Source organism: Eutrigla gurnardus (genome assembly GCF_963514095.1).
Source record: "Eutrigla gurnardus genome assembly, chromosome: 14".
In the NCBI taxonomy this organism is placed as follows: Eukaryota; Metazoa; Chordata; class Actinopteri; order Perciformes; family Triglidae; genus Eutrigla; species Eutrigla gurnardus.
The window spans coordinates 3,424,152-3,447,633 of record NC_139937.1 but is presented as its reverse complement, the minus strand read 5'-3'; the positions used below and the strand labels follow the sequence as shown (position 1 = coordinate 3,447,633).

General features: G+C 44.6%; 1 long non-coding RNA gene across 1 annotated transcript; it reads left to right on the top strand.

Annotated features, from left to right (window-relative positions):
- The first annotated feature begins 1,096 nt into the window (after window positions 1-1,096).
- LOC311024238 lies at window positions 1,097-5,810 on the top strand. The gene is made up of 3 exons (XR_014598286.1): window positions 1,097-1,166; window positions 4,660-4,752; window positions 5,708-5,810. It is a non-coding gene; the product is annotated as an uncharacterized lncRNA (long non-coding RNA).
- The last annotated feature ends 17,672 nt before the right edge of the window (window positions 5,811-23,482 follow it).

Genomic DNA, 23,482 nt, shown 5'->3' with positions numbered 1-23,482 from the left:
ATTTATTTAAACAGCGAGACCTGCTGATATCAAAAGACACTGTCGGTTGTAGCCTACAAATGAAACCAAACGGACTCGTAAAAGTGTATTATTACACTTAAGACCAGCGTATATGATCGATATATATATGATTTCTTTCTTCCTTTTTTTCCATGACTGGCGGTGGTCTCAGGCTGTACACTCATTTGGACCACCTAAGGTAAGTTGCACTGCTACAGACCAGGCTGAAATGTGGCTGTACGTAACTTACAGGATGGTGTGTTTTGAAGTGAAAAAAATATTTGAAAAAATAAATACAATTTCAACACTTACAGTAATTGTGAAATGCAGGTGATTGTTGAATGCTTTTAATGTGCATAGTGCATACGGGCATTTGGGTTTTGTTTTAAACTTTGGGTTTTGAACTTATCCCTTAAAATCTAATTAGAGAGGGCTGGCTACATTTGATGAATACATTTTGTGTTTAAATGATTTGCTTTGTGTTGGGCAATGTGGCAAAAAAAAAAATCACATCACAATCGTATTCATGATATCCAAAAGCTGAGATGAGATCTAGTCTCATATCACCATATTGATATATTGTAATATTGCCCAACCCTACATCTGTGTTTTTTTCAAATTATTTCTACACACCCAGTAAAGCGCATCTCTTTGTTTCTCCAGTGTTACGCTTCACGTGGAGATGTAAGGACTGTGGGACGACATTAACAAAAAGATCTGAACTGCTCAAGCACTAAAAACTGATTCAAAGGCATTACGGAAGAGGCCACTCATATCCATGCACTTGTTTAACCAAGAATGCAGGGACAGATGGCCTGCACTCTTCACACAGAAAGAGGTAAGAATGGAACTGAAGTGATCAAAGTCTGTATGCTTCAGGATTTATTGCAGTTAACTTTCATGAATTGGTCATAACTTGATCTGGTTGAGATTGTATAACACTGAACTTAATGACAGAATTTACATTTTGAATTTCCACGTAGACATTTTGGCATACAGGATGAGATCGGTTGCATTTTGTTCCATAATACAATATCTACCGTCATTTGTGTTTTGTTTTTAGATAAATACAGAGTTCCAGAGGCTCGTGGCTTTTCAAAGTCATCCGTGCCAAAGGAGGAGCAACACGCCGAAAGACTGCAAACATCATGGACACATTGGACCAGGTAAATCTGTACTAGGGATGCAAATTATCGAGTAATTCATTAATCGATAGTTGTTTCATCTTATCGATCCATTAATTGATAAGCGGCAATTCTTCTGAGAAGCTGAATTTCCCTCTGAATAGGTTCCATCTACTGTATACGTAACATAAAATGCTATTTTCCTTATGATATAAAAAAAAATGCAAATCATGTTTTGAATAATTTCATTTTAATGCATCAATTTGGGGAATTTTTGAGAACAAAAATATGACGTATCGTTTCCTGACCAATTTCTTACAAACTGCTGGTACTGATCCAAATGTTGACATACTAAATGGGGTTGAGGAGTTTAAGCATTCAAGAAAAGATGAAAACAAAAATGACTAAAACACAGTGCTGAGCCTTTATACTATTAGTTTATTCTGACTATTATTAGGGCCACGGGGCAATCGCACCGAGCACTGGTCCCTACAGCTATAAGCTGAAGGAACCGCCCCGAGCACTACTGCTATTCATAGGATTTTTTCCTAGTTTTTATTATTATTATTTTGCCAAATTTCGAGTGGCTAAAAATCCTACAGCTTTAAAAATTGTAGGACAAATGATATATCAAAACGTGCGGTTCGATCGGGATCGGCGTGCTATTGCTTTTCTTAGCCGAACACGAGTTTTTCGCGACGTAAGTCGCGAAAAACCAACGAAATTTTCCCATTGAAATGAATGGGACGAGCGAAAAAAAAAAAGCAGAAATTGTAGCTTTTCAAACGCCTGCTACTCAGGCATACTTTCAGTATCATATAGTTTCAATAGGTCATATAGTTTTTGACCAATCACTGTTCAATGACCATGAACGTTTTGGGAGAAATCATGAGTTTATAATGGGTGTGTATTGCGCGGAACCTTCTGGGCTAGAGTGGATGACATCATCGCTTAGAGTGTGAGGGCTTCTCAGACTTTTTTCCTTTCCAAACTCCTCCCGGCCACAATCTTCACTCTACAGACGTGATATTTTCCAATTTTGTAGAGAAACTTGTCCTGTCTCTCACAATGTGCTCAAAATCTCTGTGAGATTTACACAATTTGAACTAGCAACCTCTAAGCGCGGCCAAGTCAGGTTTTCTCGTCATCCGCTCCAATGTTAATTTAGAAGCAGATTTTCAAAGAAACCTGATCTGAACAGCATTTCTAACTCGCCCTAGCGTCCACATTTCTGACACTAGGAAAAAATAAAAGTCATCAGTGTCTTCAGCCGAGTCTTGTGGCGCTAACGGTGCGAAAATTTTGGCGATAGGAGTTTCGGTGTGAGCGTGGCATGCTTTTGTTCGGACCCATGCGCAGAGGGGGAATTGAGCGATAGAGAGAAGCGGAGAGACGCTCCAAAGCAGTCATACACACGCAGCAAGGGCCGTTGCCATGGTGACAGCACTGTGTGGCACTGATCTTCATAACTGACAGCAGGTGTGCTCTGATTGGAGGACAGGAATGTACTAAAACTACATTAGTAGTGGGATATGTAGTTTTTTTAGTCAAACCTCTTCAGCTCAGCCATACTTTCACCTAGAAACTCCATTTAAACTTTAAAATGGAGTACTCGGTAGTACTTGAGTGACAGCTGAGTTCAGTGACCTGTACCTAGTAGTTCTCAGTACTTGAGTCTCAGTACTACTCGCTAGTACTCGCTAGTACTCGGTAGTACTCTGTAGTACTTGAGTGGCAGCTGAGTTCAGTGACATGTACTGGGAAAAAGTTGAGTGCGAAGCACTCAACTGTTTGCAAGTACATAGTACCTACTAGTTCTCAGTAATTGAGTCTCAGTAGTACTCGGTGGTACTTGGTAGTACTCGGTAGTACTTGAGTGACAGCTGAGTTCAGTGACATGTACTGGGAAACAGTTGAGTGCGAAGCACTCAACTGTTTGACAATACATTGTACCTAGTAGTTCTCAGTACTTGAGACTCAGTAGTACTCGGTAGTACTTGGTAGTACTCGGTAGTACTTGAGTGACAGCTGAGTTCAGTGACATACTGGGAAACAGTTGAGTGCGAAGCACTCAACTGTTTGACAACTCATTGTACCTAGTAGTTCTCAGTACTTGAGACTCAGTAGTACTCGGTAGTACTTGGTAGTACTCGGTAGTACTCGCTAGTACTCGGTAGTACTTGAGTGACAGCTGAGTTCAGGGCATATTTTCACCTAGAAACTCCATTTAAACTTTAAAATGGAGACACGAGTGGTGTGCTCTGATTGGTGGACAGGAATGTACTAAAAACTACATTTAGTAATGGGAAATGTAGTTTTTTTAGTCAAACGTCTTCTGCTCGTCCATACTTTCACCTAGAAACTCCGTTTAAACTTTAAAATGAAGACACGAGTGGTGTGCTCTGATTGGTGGACAGTAATGTACTAAAAACTACATTTAGTAATGGGAAATGTAGTTTTTACAGTCAAACTTCTTCTGCTCGGGCATACTTTCACCTAGAAACTCCATTTAAACTTTAAAATGGAGACACAAGCTGAGTGCTTTGATTGGTGGACAGGAATGTACTAAAAACTACATTTAGTAATGGGAAATGTAGTTTTTTTAGTCAAACGTCTTCTGCTCAGTCATACTTTCACCTAGAAACCCCATTTAAACTTTAAAATGGAGACACGAGTGGTGGGCTCTGATTGGTGGACAGGTTTTGAAGTACATCACAATACTCAAAACGGACTACTCTGACAGCTCAGTCAGCAAGCAGTCTCTGTATTTGCCTCTAAAACAACTCCGTCTCGTTTGAAATCTCGAAGAATCTCAGCGTAATGTATATACACTCCGGCAGTAGCCCCCGTGGCCCTTTCAAAATTTCCCGGCGGGGGAATTTTCTAGTTATTATTATTATTAATATTATTATTATTATTATTATTATTATTAATTTAAGTGGGTGACTATTCCTCAGCCTTCCTTGGTGTTTTGGGTTTGACTGAAGCCTCGTTCACATACGTCGCCACTCGCCCATCTCTGAGCGACAACTGTCAATGAATGTGAACGTGTTCTAGCGGACTGTGGCCAGGACAGGCGATGCGATGTGGGCGGGACGGAGATCATATAACTTTAACTTTCTGCGATGCGAGTGAAGCGAGTACCAATCGGGATGTAGAATAGAGATGATTGACAGTTGACGTCAACAGAGAGTTGCCGCTTGAAACTCGCCGTCGGCGGCAGTGAGTTTTTGCATCCCTAATCTGTACCATCAAACGAGACACTTCGTAACTAAGAGGGCTGTCAAAATATATCTGAATCCTTATACATTAATATGGGCAGGCCAATGCTAATCATTGCTTTCATATGCATGAATGTTTTTAATGACTCAAAAACTACACCACTGAACTCATCCCCTTTGCTTTCTATAATTAATCTCTGGGCTTGCGAATTACTGTTTTTAAGTAAAGTACATGTAAGAGTTAAGCAATAAGAGTAAGGATGTCTGTCTTATGAAATTTCAAACTTAAAATGAATCAACATTTGTTGTTCTAGACTGTGGACATTAATCTTCAGAGGGAATGTGTGCTGAAAGCCCTCACCATCTTCCTGGGAGAAGATGCAGATGACCTGATCAAGGAATATCTTGTAAGTTTCAACAGTTTATATGTCAGTACATCTTGTCAAAGGGACACAAAAAAACTGTTGGAACAAACATAACACCTGAACCATAGTTGGAGACATGTTGTATTTATTATCATGGCCATATTTCTCCTCCCCATCTCCTCTCTTTTCCTTCTCTCCTCTCCTTGTCTCCTCTTCTTCTTCTCCTCCTCCACTTCTCCTTCCCTCTTCTGCTCATTTCCTCTACTTCTCCCCTCTCCTCCTCCTCCTTCCATCTTCTCCTCCTCGTCTCCTCTTCTTTTCCTCCCCTCTCCTCTCTTTGCTTTCTCTCCTCTCGTTGTCTCCCATCTCCTCTTCACCTCATCTCTTCTTCTCCAACCCCCTTTCTCCTCTCTTAGCCCTCTCTCTCTTCTCCTCCCCTCTCCTTCTCCTCTCTTTTCCTTCTCTCTTCACCTCCTTGTCTCCTCTTCTCCTCCTCCATCTCTCTTTGCCATCTCCTAGACTAAAAAAAAGAGAGATTTTTGTTAGTTGTTTGTTGGTAGAACAACCATAACACCTGAACCATGGTTGGATTGCTGACCTGTATTTATTATCATGACCATATTGGACATTATGTAATTCCCAGCAACAATACACACCACACTTTATCCTTCTCTCTTCACTGCCTCACATAGGTTTGGCATGGCTATATTGGCGCTCGACGGCAGATTTATGCGGGTTGAACGATGTTGTGTGCACAATGTTATTTTTGAAAACAGAGCGGGGGGGGGGGGGGGGGGGGGGGGTAAATCTTATCTTTCTTGCTTACAATTAGATTGTCAGATTGATACACCTCTCTCTGCTGTTTCTGGTGTGTGATGACACCCAGCCAAGAAATAGTCTAGCACATAACACATATTGGTACATCACCCAAACACTTCATCACAGTAAGAAGTGAGGCTAATGACGATTTGTGTTTGTGTCCTGTACCTTTCTGTAGGACTGTGGAGCAGACGATGTTCAGAGGGACCTGGAGAAGCTCACCATGGCAGTGTTTGTGATTCGGAAGGAGGGGGAATTTCCCTCCGTTTGTAGGGAAAGGTTGCATTTCAGTTTTGATGTGTTCAGTTATACAACAAACTCTTGTGACAGTGTGTAACTCTACAAAATTACAAACAAAACTCTAAAAGAAGTGTTCATATTTTTTCATCCCCATTGGTCAGCTAAACTGTTCAGATTCATAATATTCATTGGCTATAGCTAAAGAGAAGTTTCTGTATACTCTTGGGGCACTTTTTCATAGTTGTGATAACACTGTATGTGTTGAGATTGTTAGGCATATTTGTATAATACTTTGTTGCAGTATTTCACACTTTGCTGACAACTTTTTGGTCCTACTAAAGGCGAGTCCACACCGGACCGAAAATCGTCGTCTTTGAGAGAGTCGGCGTCCGTGACATGAGTCTACTTGGTGTGGTCGCTTGAATCGGCCCACGTCGGCGTTCATTTCAGCCGATTCAAATGTATAATCCGCCATTCGAGTCGGTCATTCTTTTACCATTCTGATTGGTGGAAGCTAGCAGCTTGACTAGCGAATCAGTGAAGCCCGGAAGTGACGATGGTAAACATACCAGATAAACAGTGGAATCGGGTTACATTTTACATTTTAGATTTTTCCGTTCAGAGAGTAATCACAACTACAGTCTACAACCTCACTCTGCTGACAACAGTGACTGGTGAGGACAGCGTGCTCTGTGTTTATGGTCTAGAGAGGACCGGCTACTTCCGGTTTTCATGTTTTTTGGCCCACAATACAGATTAGCGCCGCCTGTTGTTTTGGAGACATTACATCTCGCGCAAGCGCGGAACGTATGGCGTCGGCTGTAATTCCGTAGGTGTGAACCGCCCATGTCGTTGTTCGAGTCGGCCAAATTAAGTAGCCGACTTCATTTACCGACGCGAGTCGGGCAGTTCTTCCGGTGTGGACTCGCCTTAACAGTTACTTGTGCATTTTGTGCATATGTGTTTTTAAAAAGGACAAATGTGTTATGTGGTGGCCCAAAAGCTGTGTTGGTGGCCATAAAGTTAATGGTTTGTTACATTTATACAATAAACTATTTAAAAGAAACATTGGATTTTGATTTCGTTTTTATATATATATATATAGCTGAAACTATATATATATATATATATATATATATATATAGTTTCAGCCAACTTAAAATTGTAATTTTAGTTTTATTAAACAAAATTTTATTTTAGGGTTACTCCAAAAAGTAATTTACACTAAACCATATTATTAGGTTAGAAAAGAGCAATATTTTACTTCTGGGTTATGCTGGTAAAACTTTAAGTTGACCTGCCTTAATTTTAAGTTAGATTAATGCAAAAATGTTGATTTGAGTACAATTAATTTATTAAGTACATGTGACTAAATCAATTGTGTTAAACTAACTTATTAACTTAATTTCAAAGAACTTAATTCATTTAGGTGTTACCAAATGAAACAATTCAATTAAGTTGGTTCAACTATTTTCTTTTTTCAGTGCAGGACATCAAGCATCTTCTTCCTCGTCATGAAATAAGGTTTCTACTTCCTGTCCTCCATAACAACCATAAACTCCACGGAGTCGGTCCACAGAAACCAGAACCAGCTCAGGCTTCTCGACTCCCCTGTTAACCCCAGAAACTTCTGGGTGTCCGAGAAAACACCATAAGAAGAGTTTTGTTTTCTTCATGCTCAATACATTATTAGTGGTTTGAATGATGAATACTGCTGGACAATTCAAGCGTTTGAACATTTTTAAGGCTTTTCCCCCCAAGAAGTTATACTTTCACCTTTTTGACTATACTATGAATTTAATAACACACTGCAATATTGCTTCTAAATTACTTTTTTGACATATGATATTAGACCTTCAACATACTTAAGTGTTCAACCAAGACTTTTTCATGACTTTATTTGACATCATATACTGAGTTTTTATTACTTCTTCAATATACAATGCCGTGACCTTTTTTGTCTGGACCGTAGACGGCCAGTCCAATAAGTGGCTCTGTGGCTGAGTAAGTAAGTAACTGAGTGATCAAGTTGCACCATCTGTCAGTCAAGTGACGTTGACCTACCACATCACCACGGTGACGGTCACAAAGCTGCACGGACAGGGACTTAAAGTTGGACATAACACACAAACATAAAGCAGAACCTATCAAATGTCTACACAAGTCTAAATACTGAATTAACTACAAGTGAGTCTGTTTGGTCCTAGTATTGTTGCCACTGACAGTTTAATATTCATTTCTACATATTCTTTCCTGATAGCCTCCTTTGCTAGCTTATCCACTTTTTCATTTCCTGGAAATCCTGTGTGTAACATCACTTCATTTTACAGTGTTCTTATATTCTATTTTTAAAATTGTAATAGTGCCTTTCTGGTGATTCTGATCTCCCCTCCTTCTCCTTCTGTTCCCAGTGTCCCCATCAGATTCCACTCCCACACTACCTTCTCTGGGAATAGCCGTCTTTCCACCTCATACATGCAGTGCAATATGACATGTTCAGCATTTTCTTTAACCCCACAGTTTTCACACTGTTCACTGTTCCTTTTCCACATTAAAAACAGAGTACCATCCACCAAGTGGCAGCCGTAACATTTTCATCTATTTAATGGTCTTTTAAGTTACAAACAACACCAACAATGGTGATTGATCCCATGAACCACTAATGATAGTGCTTGTACTTGCTGCTTTGCCCAGAAATAGTGTCCCCATGTGTGCATGCTGTATGCTCAGGGCAGCCACACCTGAAAGCCAGAATAAGTTTATGTCCAAATGAGTCAAGATTATAAAGCCTGGTATTGGAATGTGTTCAGAGATCAGACAGCAGCCTCGCACTAAAGCATACCCTGTTGTCTATTGACTCTAAATGGAACCTTCATTTACCAAATGAACATCATGCTGTATTGAAGACAATTATTTATAAAGCACATTTAAACAACAAATGTATACATTAAAGAAGCCATTGGTCGCACTAAAGTGTTGCCATTTACTGATGTTAACAGTTTACATCAAAGCTTCAAATGCAACAGGTTGCCCTCTGTGCACTACTACTGCCATCTAGTGGGCTATATGGCGAACATATCACATCAAATTAAACGGCTACTGATTTCAACTTCAACAGGCCATGAGCACCAATACCGCCATCTAGTGGGCTATTCGGCAAACAAACCACATTACATTTTATCGCCAACTTAGGCTTTGAAAGACCTTGCATATTCAAAAACTGACTCCGGCTGCTGTGTTAGACACACGTTACACACATAGTTGTGTACATTAATCCTAATTCATCCACACATATCTCCACTGGTATGTGTGCTGGTCTGGCTTTACTAGGCTTGCCTGGTTCTAGTTTATATACTATCACTCTTTTGACAGACTACACCATCACTTTTTAAATGTTTTGTATAAACAACACTGTGGCTTCTTTGGAGTGTTTTTATACCAACTCTTCCATTTTTATTTGACTATATTTTTTTTTACCAACTCTACTCTGACTTTTTAACCTACTTTACTACGAATTATTTGACAGAGAACGTGTATGACCCTTTTTTGATATATTATAATGTGAATACAATATTCTTTATGAATTATTTCAAAATTCTATACTTTAACTTTTTTTAGACACAATACAATGACTTTATGAATTTATTTGAAATACTTTAATATCACTTTTTAATGGAACACAATGTCATGACTCTTATAAGACTTGTTTCAACATACTATATCACAACTTTGTTGTCCTGCAATATAATTATTTTTTCACATTTTACACCATTCATTTTTTAAAGCCATATTATACTTTGACTCTTCTATTAATATTTTTTTATTACTTTTATCATCATACTATACAACCACTTTTTTTCAATATGTTACACTATGTCTTTTTGAGATGTACTATTCTGTGATTTGTTTTCCCCACATACTATACAATGTCTATTTCATGCATATTTGACATACTACAACTTGTTTTGACATACTATGAATATGAATATGCATGCATTTGTTCTAGATTTTTCAATAATGCATACAAATGTTCTCCTTAATTTCTGAACACAGGTGCAAAGAGTTTGTTCAATTAAATTCAAAAAACTTTATTTGTCCCCGAGGGCAATAACAGGCACACAGAGTAGCTGTACAATAATAAATGTTGACACAAAACAAAGCAATACTGTACAGATTGAGATGAAAAATATAGATTTACACAGACAGATATCTACTACAAAATAAATAATAATTATATAAACATTTTATTTCAATGGAAACATGTTCTTCCACCTTTAGCTGGCTCAGAGAGGTCCTGACTCATATCAAACTTGAGAAGGTTAGATTTTCTCTGGCGGGCTCTGACAACACTTTTAACAAAACCGGCCAGCCCTTTCTAGAGTATTTGGACAAAACCACAATCCACCCAGAGAGTGACTAGACTTTAAATCGTTGATTTCAACATACACTGTACAGTACAACTAATTGTTAACCTCTACTCCTTTTTTTTATAACATTGTATGTGTGAAAAATTGTTGTACATGAACAAAAAATCCAATAAAAAGATTTATATTAATATTATATAAACTATAAATCATGAATAGCTTCCTGTGTGTGTGTGTGTGTGTGTGTGTGTGTGTGTGTGTGTGTGTGTGTGTGTGTGTGTGTGTGTGTGTGTGAGAGAGAGATCCTGAAGGTCTGCTGCTGCCATCTAAGTAAAAGAGACTTGGAGACTTGTCTTCAGGTTAGTAATTATGACCGTACCTCTGTCAGGAACAGCCACCAACACCTAACTTAAAAAAAGAAAAAGACAGAGACGCCAATCACGCTGCTGGAGGTATCAGAACGTCCTCCTCTTCATCAGAATAAAGAAACATGAAGTTGAAGCCTTCATCCTGAACGTCCTCCTGGTCGCTGTCCTCATCTTCAGAGAAGTCTCCAAAAACAGCCCCACCCTGACCTACCTCATCCACAAGTTCATACTCACCACCACCTCGTGCAGGACGGCCGATGTCCTGCACGAGGCTGACAGGAAGGTCCTGCTGAGGTCTGAAGTCATCATCTGGCCAAGAAAGGTATCTTCTGAATGTCGAGGAGTGGGAGTCTGAAGTCGCAAGTATCTCTTCATCGCTGTCCTCGGAGATCCTCTGCCTCTTCATACTTACCTCCCCGTCATCTTCTCTGCTTCTCTTTGTGGACGAGCTGCAGCCTGAGGTTGACGGAGCGGAATCTTCTGGTGTCTGAGGAACCAAGGATGGATCTTCTCTAGGACGGATCATACCAAAAGGTTGGGACATCAATTCACGAAATCCATCCCAGAAGCTGGGAGGAGGGAACTGCTGAGCTCTAAAGTCATCATCGTCCTCTTCATAAGAATCCTCAGACATGAAGCTGGAGCCAGAATCTTCGCTCGTCCATCCTTCATCCTGAACGTCCTCCTGCTCGCTGTCCTCGTCTTCGGAGAAGTCTCCAAAAACAACCCCGCCCTGACCTACCTCATCCACAAGTCCATACTCACCACCACCTTCACCTCCACCTCGTGCAGGACGGCCGATGACTTCGTTGGCACCAACTGAGGGGGAAGAAAATTCAAAGTATGAGGATTTCTCATTGATTTAAACAAAGCAATAATCCTGTTTAAATTAGGCAAGAAGACAGCATATCTATATCCCAACTATCGCTGCTCTACGTCTGTCACAAACACACGGGGCTTTTATAATAATAATAATAATTAAAACAAAAGTGTAAATATTAATGTTGTTGTTATATAGCAATGTAAATAGCCTCAATAATACTATAAATATTATTATAATCATCAATAGTGATTACTTTGTGCAAAGACATGTATTCTGTACCAAAGAATAGTGAGGACTTCAGTTTGTGAAACGATCAGTGGTTTCTGATCAATGTATTAGTGGATGGATTAGATGTCGCCTGTACGTCATTACGCGCAGTGAAGCGTAGCTTTTTTCATCCAAAATGACCACAGCGACCTCTTTACCCGAGAACTCATCATCATCACCCCGTCTATCATTTGCAGGTCGCAGCGCGTGCAGGATACGGTGTCATCGTGGAGGCGGCACGCACACACGCAGTCTCACGCAGTGACGTTCGGCCGAACATTCATATCGTTTCCATGGTGCAGACCTAAAACACTCTTTGGGCATTTTCTGAAATATGGCGTCGGCACAATGTTTTTTGACAAATCTCTATGTAGCCTAAGATGTGGACGTTTTGACGCCCTCAAACCAAGGTGTTTCCACCACACTTCCTCGTAAGACACGCCACGGTTCTCCCGCCAAGAAACGGGGGTTTTGGTCCATGTAGCTCATAGTCTATGATATTAATGTGGGACAGAGGCATCATTTGTGTTTGAAAAACGTCTCACTTCAGATTTATTGATCCCGGAAGTTTGAATCTGTGAATATATTTCCAACTTTACCGAAGTGGCTGGATGATGTCCACCGAGTTGTGCGTCGGTGCTTGAAGTAAGTGTCGGTGGAATCAGCTCATCCATCAGATTCATGGTTTTTCATTGATTTGAATGAACTATTTCTAGAAATGTGTTTTCGGCTGCTTTTGACTGTGACTTTTAAGAGTTGGTGGTGACAATTTATATTTCAGGATGTATTTTCTTCCAGAAAGTCCTTTTATGATGAAAATGTTGATGGTATTTTCATTTTTAAATGCAACAAAAGCTTAAAGGTTGTGTTTGTTACTGTCCTTAGACTGTTGGGCGCGTCACCTGGACTTCCGTTGTTGTGAAAAAAACAGTAAGCTTGAATATACGAGGAGAGTCTATGGGTTATATCAATAACAGCGCTTTATTAGCACAAATATCAGGAAAACATATTCCGGCAGTTATACGTGCACGGACCTAGTAGTCAACTCAATATAGGGTTGAATTCACTCAAAAAGGCGCTTACAACAGAATGGGCAGCTTATTTCATGAGACTCCACATGAGTCTGATTGGCTCAGTCAATAGATGCAGGCGGAGCGTAATTTTAGCATGCCGCGGCCTGGTTGGAGCGCTGGGTATCTCCACCCACACTGGCTCATACGATCCATCCCTCTGGGTGCTGTCATCTATGTATGTGTGTGTATGTTGTCGAGATGCACATATATCATATACTCCTCCCCTGTGCGGCTTCCGCTAAGGAATGTATCCTTGGTATGTTGTTTGACCCCCACTCTTGCTGCTCTCTTGCCTGTGCCTGTGTGTGTGTATGTGTGTGTAGTAATTTAAAACATGTGTGATTAGCTCATGTATTTACATTTTTCTCCACAAATCCCCCTTTTCACACCAACTAGGTGTGAACATTTTGTTTAAAGGTACTCTTTTCCTTCCTCGTCTTCCATGTCCAGGCTCCCATCCTCAAGTTCCTCATTAGCTAGTAGGGGCATCATATATTTTGGTGGGTCTTTTTCTTTAGTCAGTGCAGTTTGCACTAACCTGGAAACCATGGTTCTCAGACATGGAATGCAGCAGCACCCACAGGTGACTAGTATGGCCAGGAAGATGGCTATTGAGGCTGCTAAAGATATTATTACCGCTTTCCATTTTCCAAACACTACTTCCATCCATTTGGTGAACGGGTCATCGACCCCTGATGCTTCGTGCATTTCTTTGGAGAGTGCTCTTAGGTTTTCTAATGCTCGAGTGACTGAGCCATCTGGGGCCGTGTTATTGGGGATTATGGTACAGCAAAGTTTTCCGAACATGGCACAGACACCCCCTTTTTCAGCTAGGAGCATGTCTAGCGCCATTCTATTTTGCATAGTGATGATCGATGTGGGTGCGAGCTGCTCCGCCAGCCCTTCTACTGCATCCCTAGTGGCATTAGCGAGGCGCAAAAGATTATAGTGGATATAGTTAATGCGGTCTACGTTTTTATTGGGGAGTATCCAGAGAAAGATCGATTCGAACCCTGCCCCTACTTGATTGGCCAATTTATACTCGTCTGGCACGCCTCGAGGGATACCTATAGCGTCCACGTATGTGGTCCCTCCAAATGGGTCTTGCAAGCTTGTGTCCCTTTTAGCAAGTATATGTCTTCTTCTTCGCCGGACGAGGGCGTTAGGTCCTGAGGGTTTTTTTATCACTCGACTGCCTATTAACGTAAGGGGCATCCCTAGTCTGACCATGGCGCAGGTGACTATGGTGGTGTCGGCCTCTACTCGAGAATAGAGACGCAACCCTCCACAATAGTAAAACAGTCCCGCTCGGGCCCATGGTCCTATCACATCCCCAGATGTTGTCCTATTACACCAATCTGAGGGTATGTTTCCCACATTAACTTTTGGTTTGCTGCTGGTGAAGTTGAAACACTGATACCTGGGATCTTTTCCTTTTATGGCAGTAAAATAGCCGGCCCTAGTTTTATTATCAATGGGTGGGAAGACTGATGCCAGGGATTGGCATCCTGAGGGTGTGGCTTTTCTGGTTAAGTTCATCATACATTCATAACCTACTTTGTCTTTGTCTGGATATAAGGGGGCAGGTTCGACGAACATGGCAGGACGCGCAGCCGCGCATGCTACACATCCCGTCATGTTCTGGCGCTTAGCATTATCCGTAATCCACCTCAACCAAATGTTACTTTCTCCGAAGCCTGTAGCCATTTTTACGACGTCTAAAGGAGTTAATTCTGTGTAATCCTGGGTCATCACTATCGGACTGGTAGTGGGTGGCTTAGGGCAGTGGAATTAGCTGTGGTCGTATTCGTTGCACTACCTTTACTAGTGGGGGCGTATTTGGGCGGGTATATGTTTACTTGTATTCCTCGTGTCTGGTCTTTTCCGGTGACGTCTACTCCTAATGCGATCCATATGCGATTTTTTCCCGTGGAGCTTGCCTTAATGTTATTGATAGAGAGGGTGAGCGGATTGCCGGTTGGACTGAAATCTCTTTGGAACGAAATGTGGTCCCAAAACTCGCTGTGTGGGAATCGGGTAAAACCGGACCAAGTCCCAGTGAACTTTGTTACTAGATACCACTCGGGACAAAATGGCTGTGAATCCACCGAGAACCCAAACCCACGTTGGTAAGCATTCCCAGTGGCCTCGCAGCTCTCCACTATTCGTGGACTATGACACAGATAGACATCGTAGCCCCGCCAACTTGCTTGGGATTCCCCGCAGTCTATCACGGAGCATAGGTCGAATGTGAACATTGTGGTATCCCCAGCAGTATAATTTAAAACTATTTTAGCACCGCACGCGACTTCGGGGATCTGGAAAGTTTTCGTTTGTTCCCTTTTGGGACGGGTTAGGTAAATGTTGGTGGAATTGTCTCGCTCTTTGTTTATTAGTTCGAGTCCTAGTAGAAGGAGTATTACCGCCACCCCGGTTACACCCATGATCACGGTGCACATCGTTTTCCCCCTTGGGAGATAGTCTGCATATCTCCACCTCCGTCTTTCCTCCGGTGCAACAGACGGATCTCCGGAGAGTCTCCTAAAACTCCTCGGAGTCGTCATTTTGGGCCAAATCTGTTCTCACTTCCTGGAGTGAGCGAGTAGGTGGTGATGCTGGGGCACAATGTGTCAGGTGGTGCCAGGGAGCTCCTGCTTTTCCCTTGACCTGGACCGAGTGTGAAGTAACCTCCTTCACTTCGTACGGACCAGTCCACCTGGGGTCTGTCCACTTTCTTTTGTGAACCTTGACCCTGACCCAGTCTCCTACTTTGACTATCGTCCCCTGCTCTTCTGGATCCTTCTCCTGTGCCTTCTGCACCTGTATTGAGAGGGCTGAGACAAGAGATATTAGTTCTCTCATGTAGTCGGATTTCTCTATCTGACACACATCTAAAGGAGGTATATGTCCTCCATCACGTGGCGGGCAAGGCATTGGCCTTCCCGTCAACAACTCATGGGGCGACAGGTGCGTGCCTCCCCCTTTTGAGGTTCTCATGGCCATGAGAGCCAAAGGGAGGGCCTCCAACCATGTCATCTTACTGCCCGCACATACCTTGGCTATTTTAGCCTTCAACGTTTGATTCGCGCGTTCCACCAGTCCCTGGGACTGTGGATGGTAGACCGAACCAAAACTGTGTGCAATCCCCAGGAATGCCTCCACTTCACTCAGCATCTGATTGTTAAAATGTGTCCCGTTGTCTGATCTGATACGTTTCGGTACCCCGTATCTGGGTATTAGCTCTGTTTGCAACCACTTTATTACTGTCTTCCCGTCTTCTCTATTTGTGGGGATTGCTTCTACCCATCTTGAAAATCTGTCTACCATTACCAACATGTACCTCTTTCCCTGTACTACGTTCTCCTGTCCCATATCTGTATAATCTATACTAATATCTTGGAATGGTGCGAGAGGTACGGGGTAGGATCCCATGGGCGTTTTGAATGGTTTTCTTGGGTTGTGGTTTTCACAGACGACGCATTCTTCGCAGTATAGTTTTGCCATGCTGTCTAGGTGTGGGTGCCACCAGAGTGCTGAAATGTTCAACAGTGTTTGTCTTTGTCCTTCATGGGTTGGTCCATGGGCTTCTTTTAGTAGGGTCGCTACTAGTTTTGCTGGTGCCACTATCCTTCCATCATGTGATCTCCAGAGACCTTCTTTCTTTGTGGCCCCCTTTTGTGTCCATGTCGACCATTCGTACGGGCCTGCTTGTTCTTGTATCTTTTTTAGGTCCTTTTCGGTGAGTTTAGGTTGGGGGGGCGTCAGCCTGAGTACCATTTGCTTTGGCTGATATCCTCCTGCCTTTTTGGCCGCCTGATCTGCAGCCTCGTTTCCTTGACTGATCCTGGTGCCTGTTTTCTCATGTCCTTTGCACTTCATTATGGATACTCCTCTTGGTATGGTGATTGCTTCCACCAGCTCTTGTATTTCTCTTTGGTGTTTGATTGGGGCGTTGCTGGATGTTACGAATCCCCTCCGTTGCCACATGGGTGCATCTACTTGTGCCGCCCCATGTGCGTAAGCAGAATCTGTAAAGATGTTCACCGTCTTTCCTTTGGCCAGTTTCAAGGCTTCGGTGAGCGCCTTGACTTCTGCCATTTGCGCTGAAGCGGGTTGTGGTATTACTTCTGCTTTGAGCGTCTCATGTCTTCCATTGGGGTGTTGCTGAACCACTGCATATGATGCCTGGTTCAGTCCGTTTTCTCCTCGATAGCAGCATCCGTCAGTGTAGAACCAGAGTTCTGCTTTGGGATCTATGTCATTTTTCAGGTCTTGTCTGAGCTTACTTTCCTTGACCGCAAGTTCTTCACATGAATGTGGGGTTCCTTTCCCAAAGTTTCCAGCCATGTTCCTTTCGGCTGCGACAAAGGTTATATGTGGCCTGGTGCATTCTCTTTGAATCTTGGTTTTTCTGGCCATGCTGAAAGTAAACTCCTTACTTGCCAAAAACGCTGCAACTCCATGTTCAGTGTGGACCTGTAATGGGTGACACATCACTACATGTGCTGTTTTTTGGAGAGCTTTTGCTACTGCTGCAACATATCTGGCGCACATTGACTGTCCGGTTTCCACTGCGTCAAGTTTTGAAGAGTAGTATATCAACACATTCCTCTCTCCCCCTTTTTTCTGATACAAAACAGCATTTAAAAATGCATTTTGTTCAGAAACATCCAAATGGAACACTTCTGTGTAGTCCGGTGAGGTGAGTGCAGCAGCTTGGGAGAGTACTTGTTTCATGTCAGTGAATGCTTGTTCAGCTTCAGAAGTCCAGGGTAGTCGTTCTGTGAGGTTTCGAGCCCCTACCTCGTTGATCATTGTCCGCAAAGGTTGTGTCCGATTGGAGTAATCAGGTATGTGGGATCGGCTGTAGCCCGTTAGTCCCAGAAATGACAGCATGTCTGCCACCGTGGTGGGCTTTGGATGGTGTAGGATTGATTCCCTGTGGGCCGTAGATACTCCCAATCCTGATGCCGAGATTTGTCGGCCTAGGAATAGGACTTCTTCTCTGCATAGCTGCACTTTTTCTCTCTTGACTTTGTAGCCCTTTTTGTGCAGAACTGAGAACAGTAGGGCAGTGGCCTCCAGGCAGAGGGTAGATGTTTCTGCTGCCAAGAGAAGATCATCTACATATTGGATGAGCACAACCCCTGGTGGCCATTGGAGTTCTAGTAGGTGTGCTTTTAGTACCTGATTAAAGAGACCCTGAACCCCTGTGGCAACCGATTGTAGGTGTACTGTTTGCCCCCAAACGTGAAAGCAAACATGGCTTGTGATGTTTGTGCCAGTGGAACACTGAAGAAAGCGTTTGCCAAATCTATGACAGTGAAGTATCGAAATGCTGGGCTTAAACTCGTGAGTGCTACGTGTGGGTCTGGTACTGGATGAACATCTGGAGTCGTTACATCATTTATAGGGCGGAAGTCTTGTACCATTCTCCAGCCCTTTCCCCCTGCTTTCTGTACCGGTAATATGGGAGTATTCCATGGGGAGTGGCACTCGTATATTACCCCGACGTCCAGAAGGCCCTGTATCGTGGGGGCAATTCCCTTCATTTGATCTTGGGTTAGAGGATACTGCCGTCGATAAATAGGAGGTGCATCTGGGTCTTTCAGGGTGACAATTACTGGTTGTGTTTCCAGGGCTCCTACGTCATGGGGGGTTATAGTCCAAAATCGTGAGTTCACCGCATTCAAAACCGCTGCGGCTCCTGGGTGGTCCGTACATGGGAGTCCATGTTGTCTTGGCAGTGGTATGTGTTCTGGGAGGGAGACATCCGTGGTATGGGGGCCCGTGAAGCACCACATATCTTCCTCTGGTGGGGCTTGGGCTCCTTGGCGGGGTTTTTGGACTTGGAGCGGCCATGTTGCTTAGATCGATCAATTGAGATATGTCTACCCCTCCTGTGGGGAGGCCAAAGTGGTCCTCGTTATCTCTCATGAAGTCCCGATCGTATCCACATGCCGCTGATTTAGGGTTGTATCCTCCAGCCGCTCCCCGTTCCTCTTCCTCTTTCTGGCCGCCAATACTGCTGGCAGGTGGCTTTACTCTGGTTGACCCCTCCTTCCTTGGGTCGATATGGTTTCCACCACTAGGTGGCTTCGAGGGATTTTTTGTGAGGGGTCCTTCTGGTTCACTTTCTGACCAGGTCTTTTCTGAGCCGCCTTGACTCCTTGATCTTCCAGGGGGCTCCAGTGCCGTTATTCGCTGTTGCAGTCTTTCCACTTCTCTCTTCATTTCCTCTCTGTCTTGGTCTTGTACGAGGACTTCCACGCCGGCCAATGTTAGTACTGGTGCTTGTACTGCTGTGTCTGTGGTCTGTGCAGGCATTAATGAGCTTTGGTGGGTGTAGGGAGGTGGGGCTGTTGGGGGAGGTGTCGTTTCTGGAGGCCCAGTTGTTAACTTCTCTGGCAGGACTGGATATATGCCCCCTCCCCCTCCCTGTGTCTCTTCATGTTTGTCTCCCCTCTCCATTCTTCTCTGCTGAAACAGGTCTTTTAGCATTAGATTTGTTACTCTTGTCTCTTCTTCTTGTTCTTCAAACATCTTTTTGAGTGGTTTGAAAAATGATCGCTTGTCCTTTTCAGCCTCCATGTTCTGTCGAGCTCTCTCTAATCTTTGTTTGACATCATTCACCATTATATTCATAGCTTCTCTTGATGGCAGCCCGTCCTTGGTGATCCATCCCTTTATCTCCCACCTTTTCGCTACTGATTTAACTATCTTCCCATCTCCCTTTTTACTTCTATCCTCAGTCATAACTCTAGCCTTCAAGGTCTCTACGAAGTCTTCCATTTCCCCCTCGTTCAATCCCTCAATATAATCAAAAGAATCGCTCCTAACGTTACCCAGACCAGCCCCAATCCCACTAGGTTTATTTAACAGACTCGTCTTAATAAGTTTTTCTAGTTCTAGTATCTGTCTACTCACTACCGTTATCGTTGGTGTCTCTGCTGTTGCTGCTGAGTGGAGAGTGTCACTTCCCAGAGCGTGCAACAGGGTGTCGGCTGCTTCCTCTTCTTCTTTGTTATCTATCTCTCTGAACTCTTCTATGTCTATGTCATAAAACTCCATGCCATGTCTAAATTTTATTGTATTACAACCACTGCCTACGCTTCTCTACTCGACAGCGCGGTCCCGGAGGAATTGTATCGATCTCCAAATTACAAAGTACTATAAATTTCTATTGTATTACAACCACTGCCTACGCTTCTCTGCTCGACAGCGTGGTCCCGGAGGAGTTGTATCGGTTTCCAAATTACAAAGTACTATTTATGCAGTCTGTTGGTTAACCCAAAACACGCTATGTTCGTTAATAGAGTGACTTAATTATGTGCAAGAATTCTCATGCTTCACGGGGTGTGGTGGGTCCGCTACTTCACGATACTGTACACATAAAAGCCCTTCTATTCGTCCTTCATCTCGTGTTTTCTGTTAGGTTCAGTCACACATGTGTACACACAATGGCAGGTTTATTTTTATCACTTTTGCAGAATATGCTTTCCTTCTGTTCTTTTAACATTTTATCCTTTAGTTAAATTTTGTCTAAAGTATTCATACTCACACTCGGTAGTTGTTGATCACCTAATTTATATTTTTCAATATACAGAATTCAATTAAATAGGTTTCTGCTTACCTTTTCGGTTGAGCGCTCAGTGACCAACTTTCCCGAGAATGGATGAATCCTTCTGGCCTCCACTTTCTTTCAGGAAACCCCCCTCCTTCTGCAAGACAGGAGGTAGTCGTTAAAATTCTTTCCTCCTCAAGCTTTTCTCCCAACCATCCTCTGCTACCAGACTTGTTGTGAAAAAAACAGTAAGCTTGAATATACGAGGAGAGTCTATGGGTTATATCAATAACAGCGCTTTATTAGCACAAATATCAGGAAAACATATTCCGGCAGTTATACGTGCACGGACCTAGTAGTCAACTCAATATAGGGTTGAATTCACTCAAAAAGGCGCTTACAACAGAATGCGCAGCTTATTTCATGAGACTCCACATGAGTCTGATTGGCTCAGTCAATAGATGCAGGCGGAGCGTAATTTTAGCATGCCGCGGCCTGGTTGGAGCGCTGGGTATCTCCACCCACACTGGCTCATACGATCCATCCCTCTGGGTGCTGTCATCTTTGTATGTGTGTGTATGTTGTCGAGATGCACATATATCACATACTCCTCCCCTGTGCGGCTTCCGCTAAGGAATGTATCCTTGGTATGTTGTTTGACCCCCACTCTTGCTGCTCTCTTGCCTGTGCCTGTGTGTGTGTGTGTGTATGTGTGTGTAGTAATTTAAAACATGTGTGATTAGCTCATGTATTTACATTTTTCTCCACACCGTCCTGCTGCTCCCTCCGACCCTCTTCTTTCTCTCCGCTTCCTCTTCCTCTTCAAGCTCCTCTGCTGCTACCTGCTCCCTTGCCTCCTGAGCTCCACCCATTCTCTCCCCCGTTCCCCCCCGAACCAACTCTTCCCCAAGCTCCTCCCCCGGCTCCCCCTTTTGTTCTTCCCCGATCTCCCCCCTCGACCCCTTCTCTGAGCTCCACCCCATTCTCTCCCCCGTTCCCCCCCGAACCAACTCTCCTTGGTCCTCGAGCTCCTACCCCATCCATCCATCCATCCATTTTCTTCCGCTTATCCGGGACCGGGTCGCGGGGGCAGCTGCCTGAGCAGGGACGCCCAGACTTCCCTCTCCCCAGACACTTCCCCCAGCTCCTCCGGGAGGACCCCAAGGCGTTCCCAGGCCAGCCGGGTGACATAGTCACTCCAGCGTGTCCTGGGTCTTCCTCGGGGTCTCCTCCCAGTGGGGCATGCCTGGAACACCTCCCAAGGGAGGCGTCCAGGGGGCATCCGATGCAGATGCCCGAGCCACCTCAACTGGCTCCTCTCGATGTGGAGGAGCAGTGGCTCTACTCCTAGCTCCCCCCGTGTGACGGAGCTCCTCACCCTATCTCTAAGGGAGCGCCCCGCCACCCTGCGGAGGAAGCTCATTTCGGCCGCTTGTATCCGGGATCTTATTCTTTCGGTCATGACCCAAAGTTCATGACCATAGGTGAGGGTAGGAACGTAGATTGACCGGTAAACCGAGAGCTTCGTCTTTCGGCTCAGCTCTCTCTTTACCACGACGGACCGATACAGCGACCGCATTACTGCAGCCGCTGCACCGATCCGCCTGTCAATCTCACGTTCCATCCTTCCCTCACTCGTGAACAAGACCCCAAGATACTTAAACTCCTCCACTTGAGGCAGGAACTCCCCCCCGACCTGGAGGGAGCAAGCCACCTTTTTCCGATCGAGAACCATGGCCTCAGATTTGGAGGTGCTAATCCTCATCCCGGCGGCTTCACACTCGGCTGAAAACCGCCCCAGGACATGCTGGAGGTCCTGGCTCGAAGAAGCCAACAAGACCACATCGTCCGCAAAAAGCAGGGATGAAATCCAGTGGCTCCCGAACCAGATCCCCTCCGGCCCACGGCTGCGCCTAGAAATCCTGTCCATAAAAATAATGAACAGGACCGGTGACAAAGGGCAGCCCTGCCGGAGTCCAACATGCACCTGGAACAGGTCTGACTTACTGCCGGCAATGCGAACCAAGCTCCTGCTCCGGTCATACAGGGACCGAACAGCCCTTAGCAGAGGGCCCCCGACCCCGTACTCCCGAAGTACCTCCCACAGAATGCCACGAGGGACACGGTCGAATGCCTTCTCCAAGTCCACAAAACACATGTGGACTGCTTGGCCAAACTCCCATGAACCCTCGAGCACCCTGCGGAGGGTATAGAGCTGGTCCAGTGTTCCACGGCCAGGACGAAAACCGCATTGTTCCTCCTGAATCCGAGGTTCGACTATCGGCCTAATTCTCCTCTCCAGCACCCTGGAATAGACTTTCCCGGGGAGGCTGAGAAGTGTGATCCCCCGATAGTTGGAACACACCCTCCGGTCCCCCTTTTTGAATAGAGGGACCACCACCCCGGTCTGCCAGTCCAGAGGCACTGTCCCCGACTGCCACGCGATGTTGCAGAGACGTGTCAACCAAGACAGCCCCACAACATCCAGAGACTTGAGGTACTCAGGGTGGATCTCATCCACCCCCGGTGCCTTGCTACCGGGGAGCTTCTTAACTACCTCAGTGACTTCAGCCCGTGTAATGGGTGGATGAACCTCTGAGTCTCCAGCCTCTGCTTCCCCAATGGGAGACGTGTCAGTGGGGTTGAGGAGATCCTCGAAGTATTCCTTCCACCGCCCGACGATATCCCCAGTCGAAGTCAGCAGCTCCCCACCTCCACCGTAAACAGTGTTGGTGGAGGGCTGCTTCCCCTTCCTAAGGCGCCGGATGGTTTGCCAGAATTTCCTCGAGGCCGACCGATAGTCCTCCTCCATGGCCTCCCCGAACTCTTCCCAGACCCGAACCTTTGCTTCAGCGACCGCCCGTGCTGCAGCACGCTTGGCCTGCCGGTACCCGTCAGCTGCCTCGGGAGTCCCCCGAGCCAACCAGGTTCGGTAGGACTCCTTCTTCAGCTTGACAGCATCCCTTACTTCCGGTGTCCACCACCGGGTTCAGGGATTGCCACCACGACAGGCACCGGAGACCTTACGGCCACAGCTTCGAACAGCCGCGTCAACAATGGAAGCAGAGAACAAGGTCCATTCGGACTCAATGTCCCCAGCCTCCCTCGGGATCTGGTCATAGCTCTCCCGGAGGTGGGAGTTGAAGACCTCCCTGACAGAGGGTTCCACCAGACGTTCCCAGCAGACCCTCACAACGCGTTTAGGTCTGCCAAGTCTGTCCAGCTTCCTCCCCTGCCAGCGGATCCAACTCACC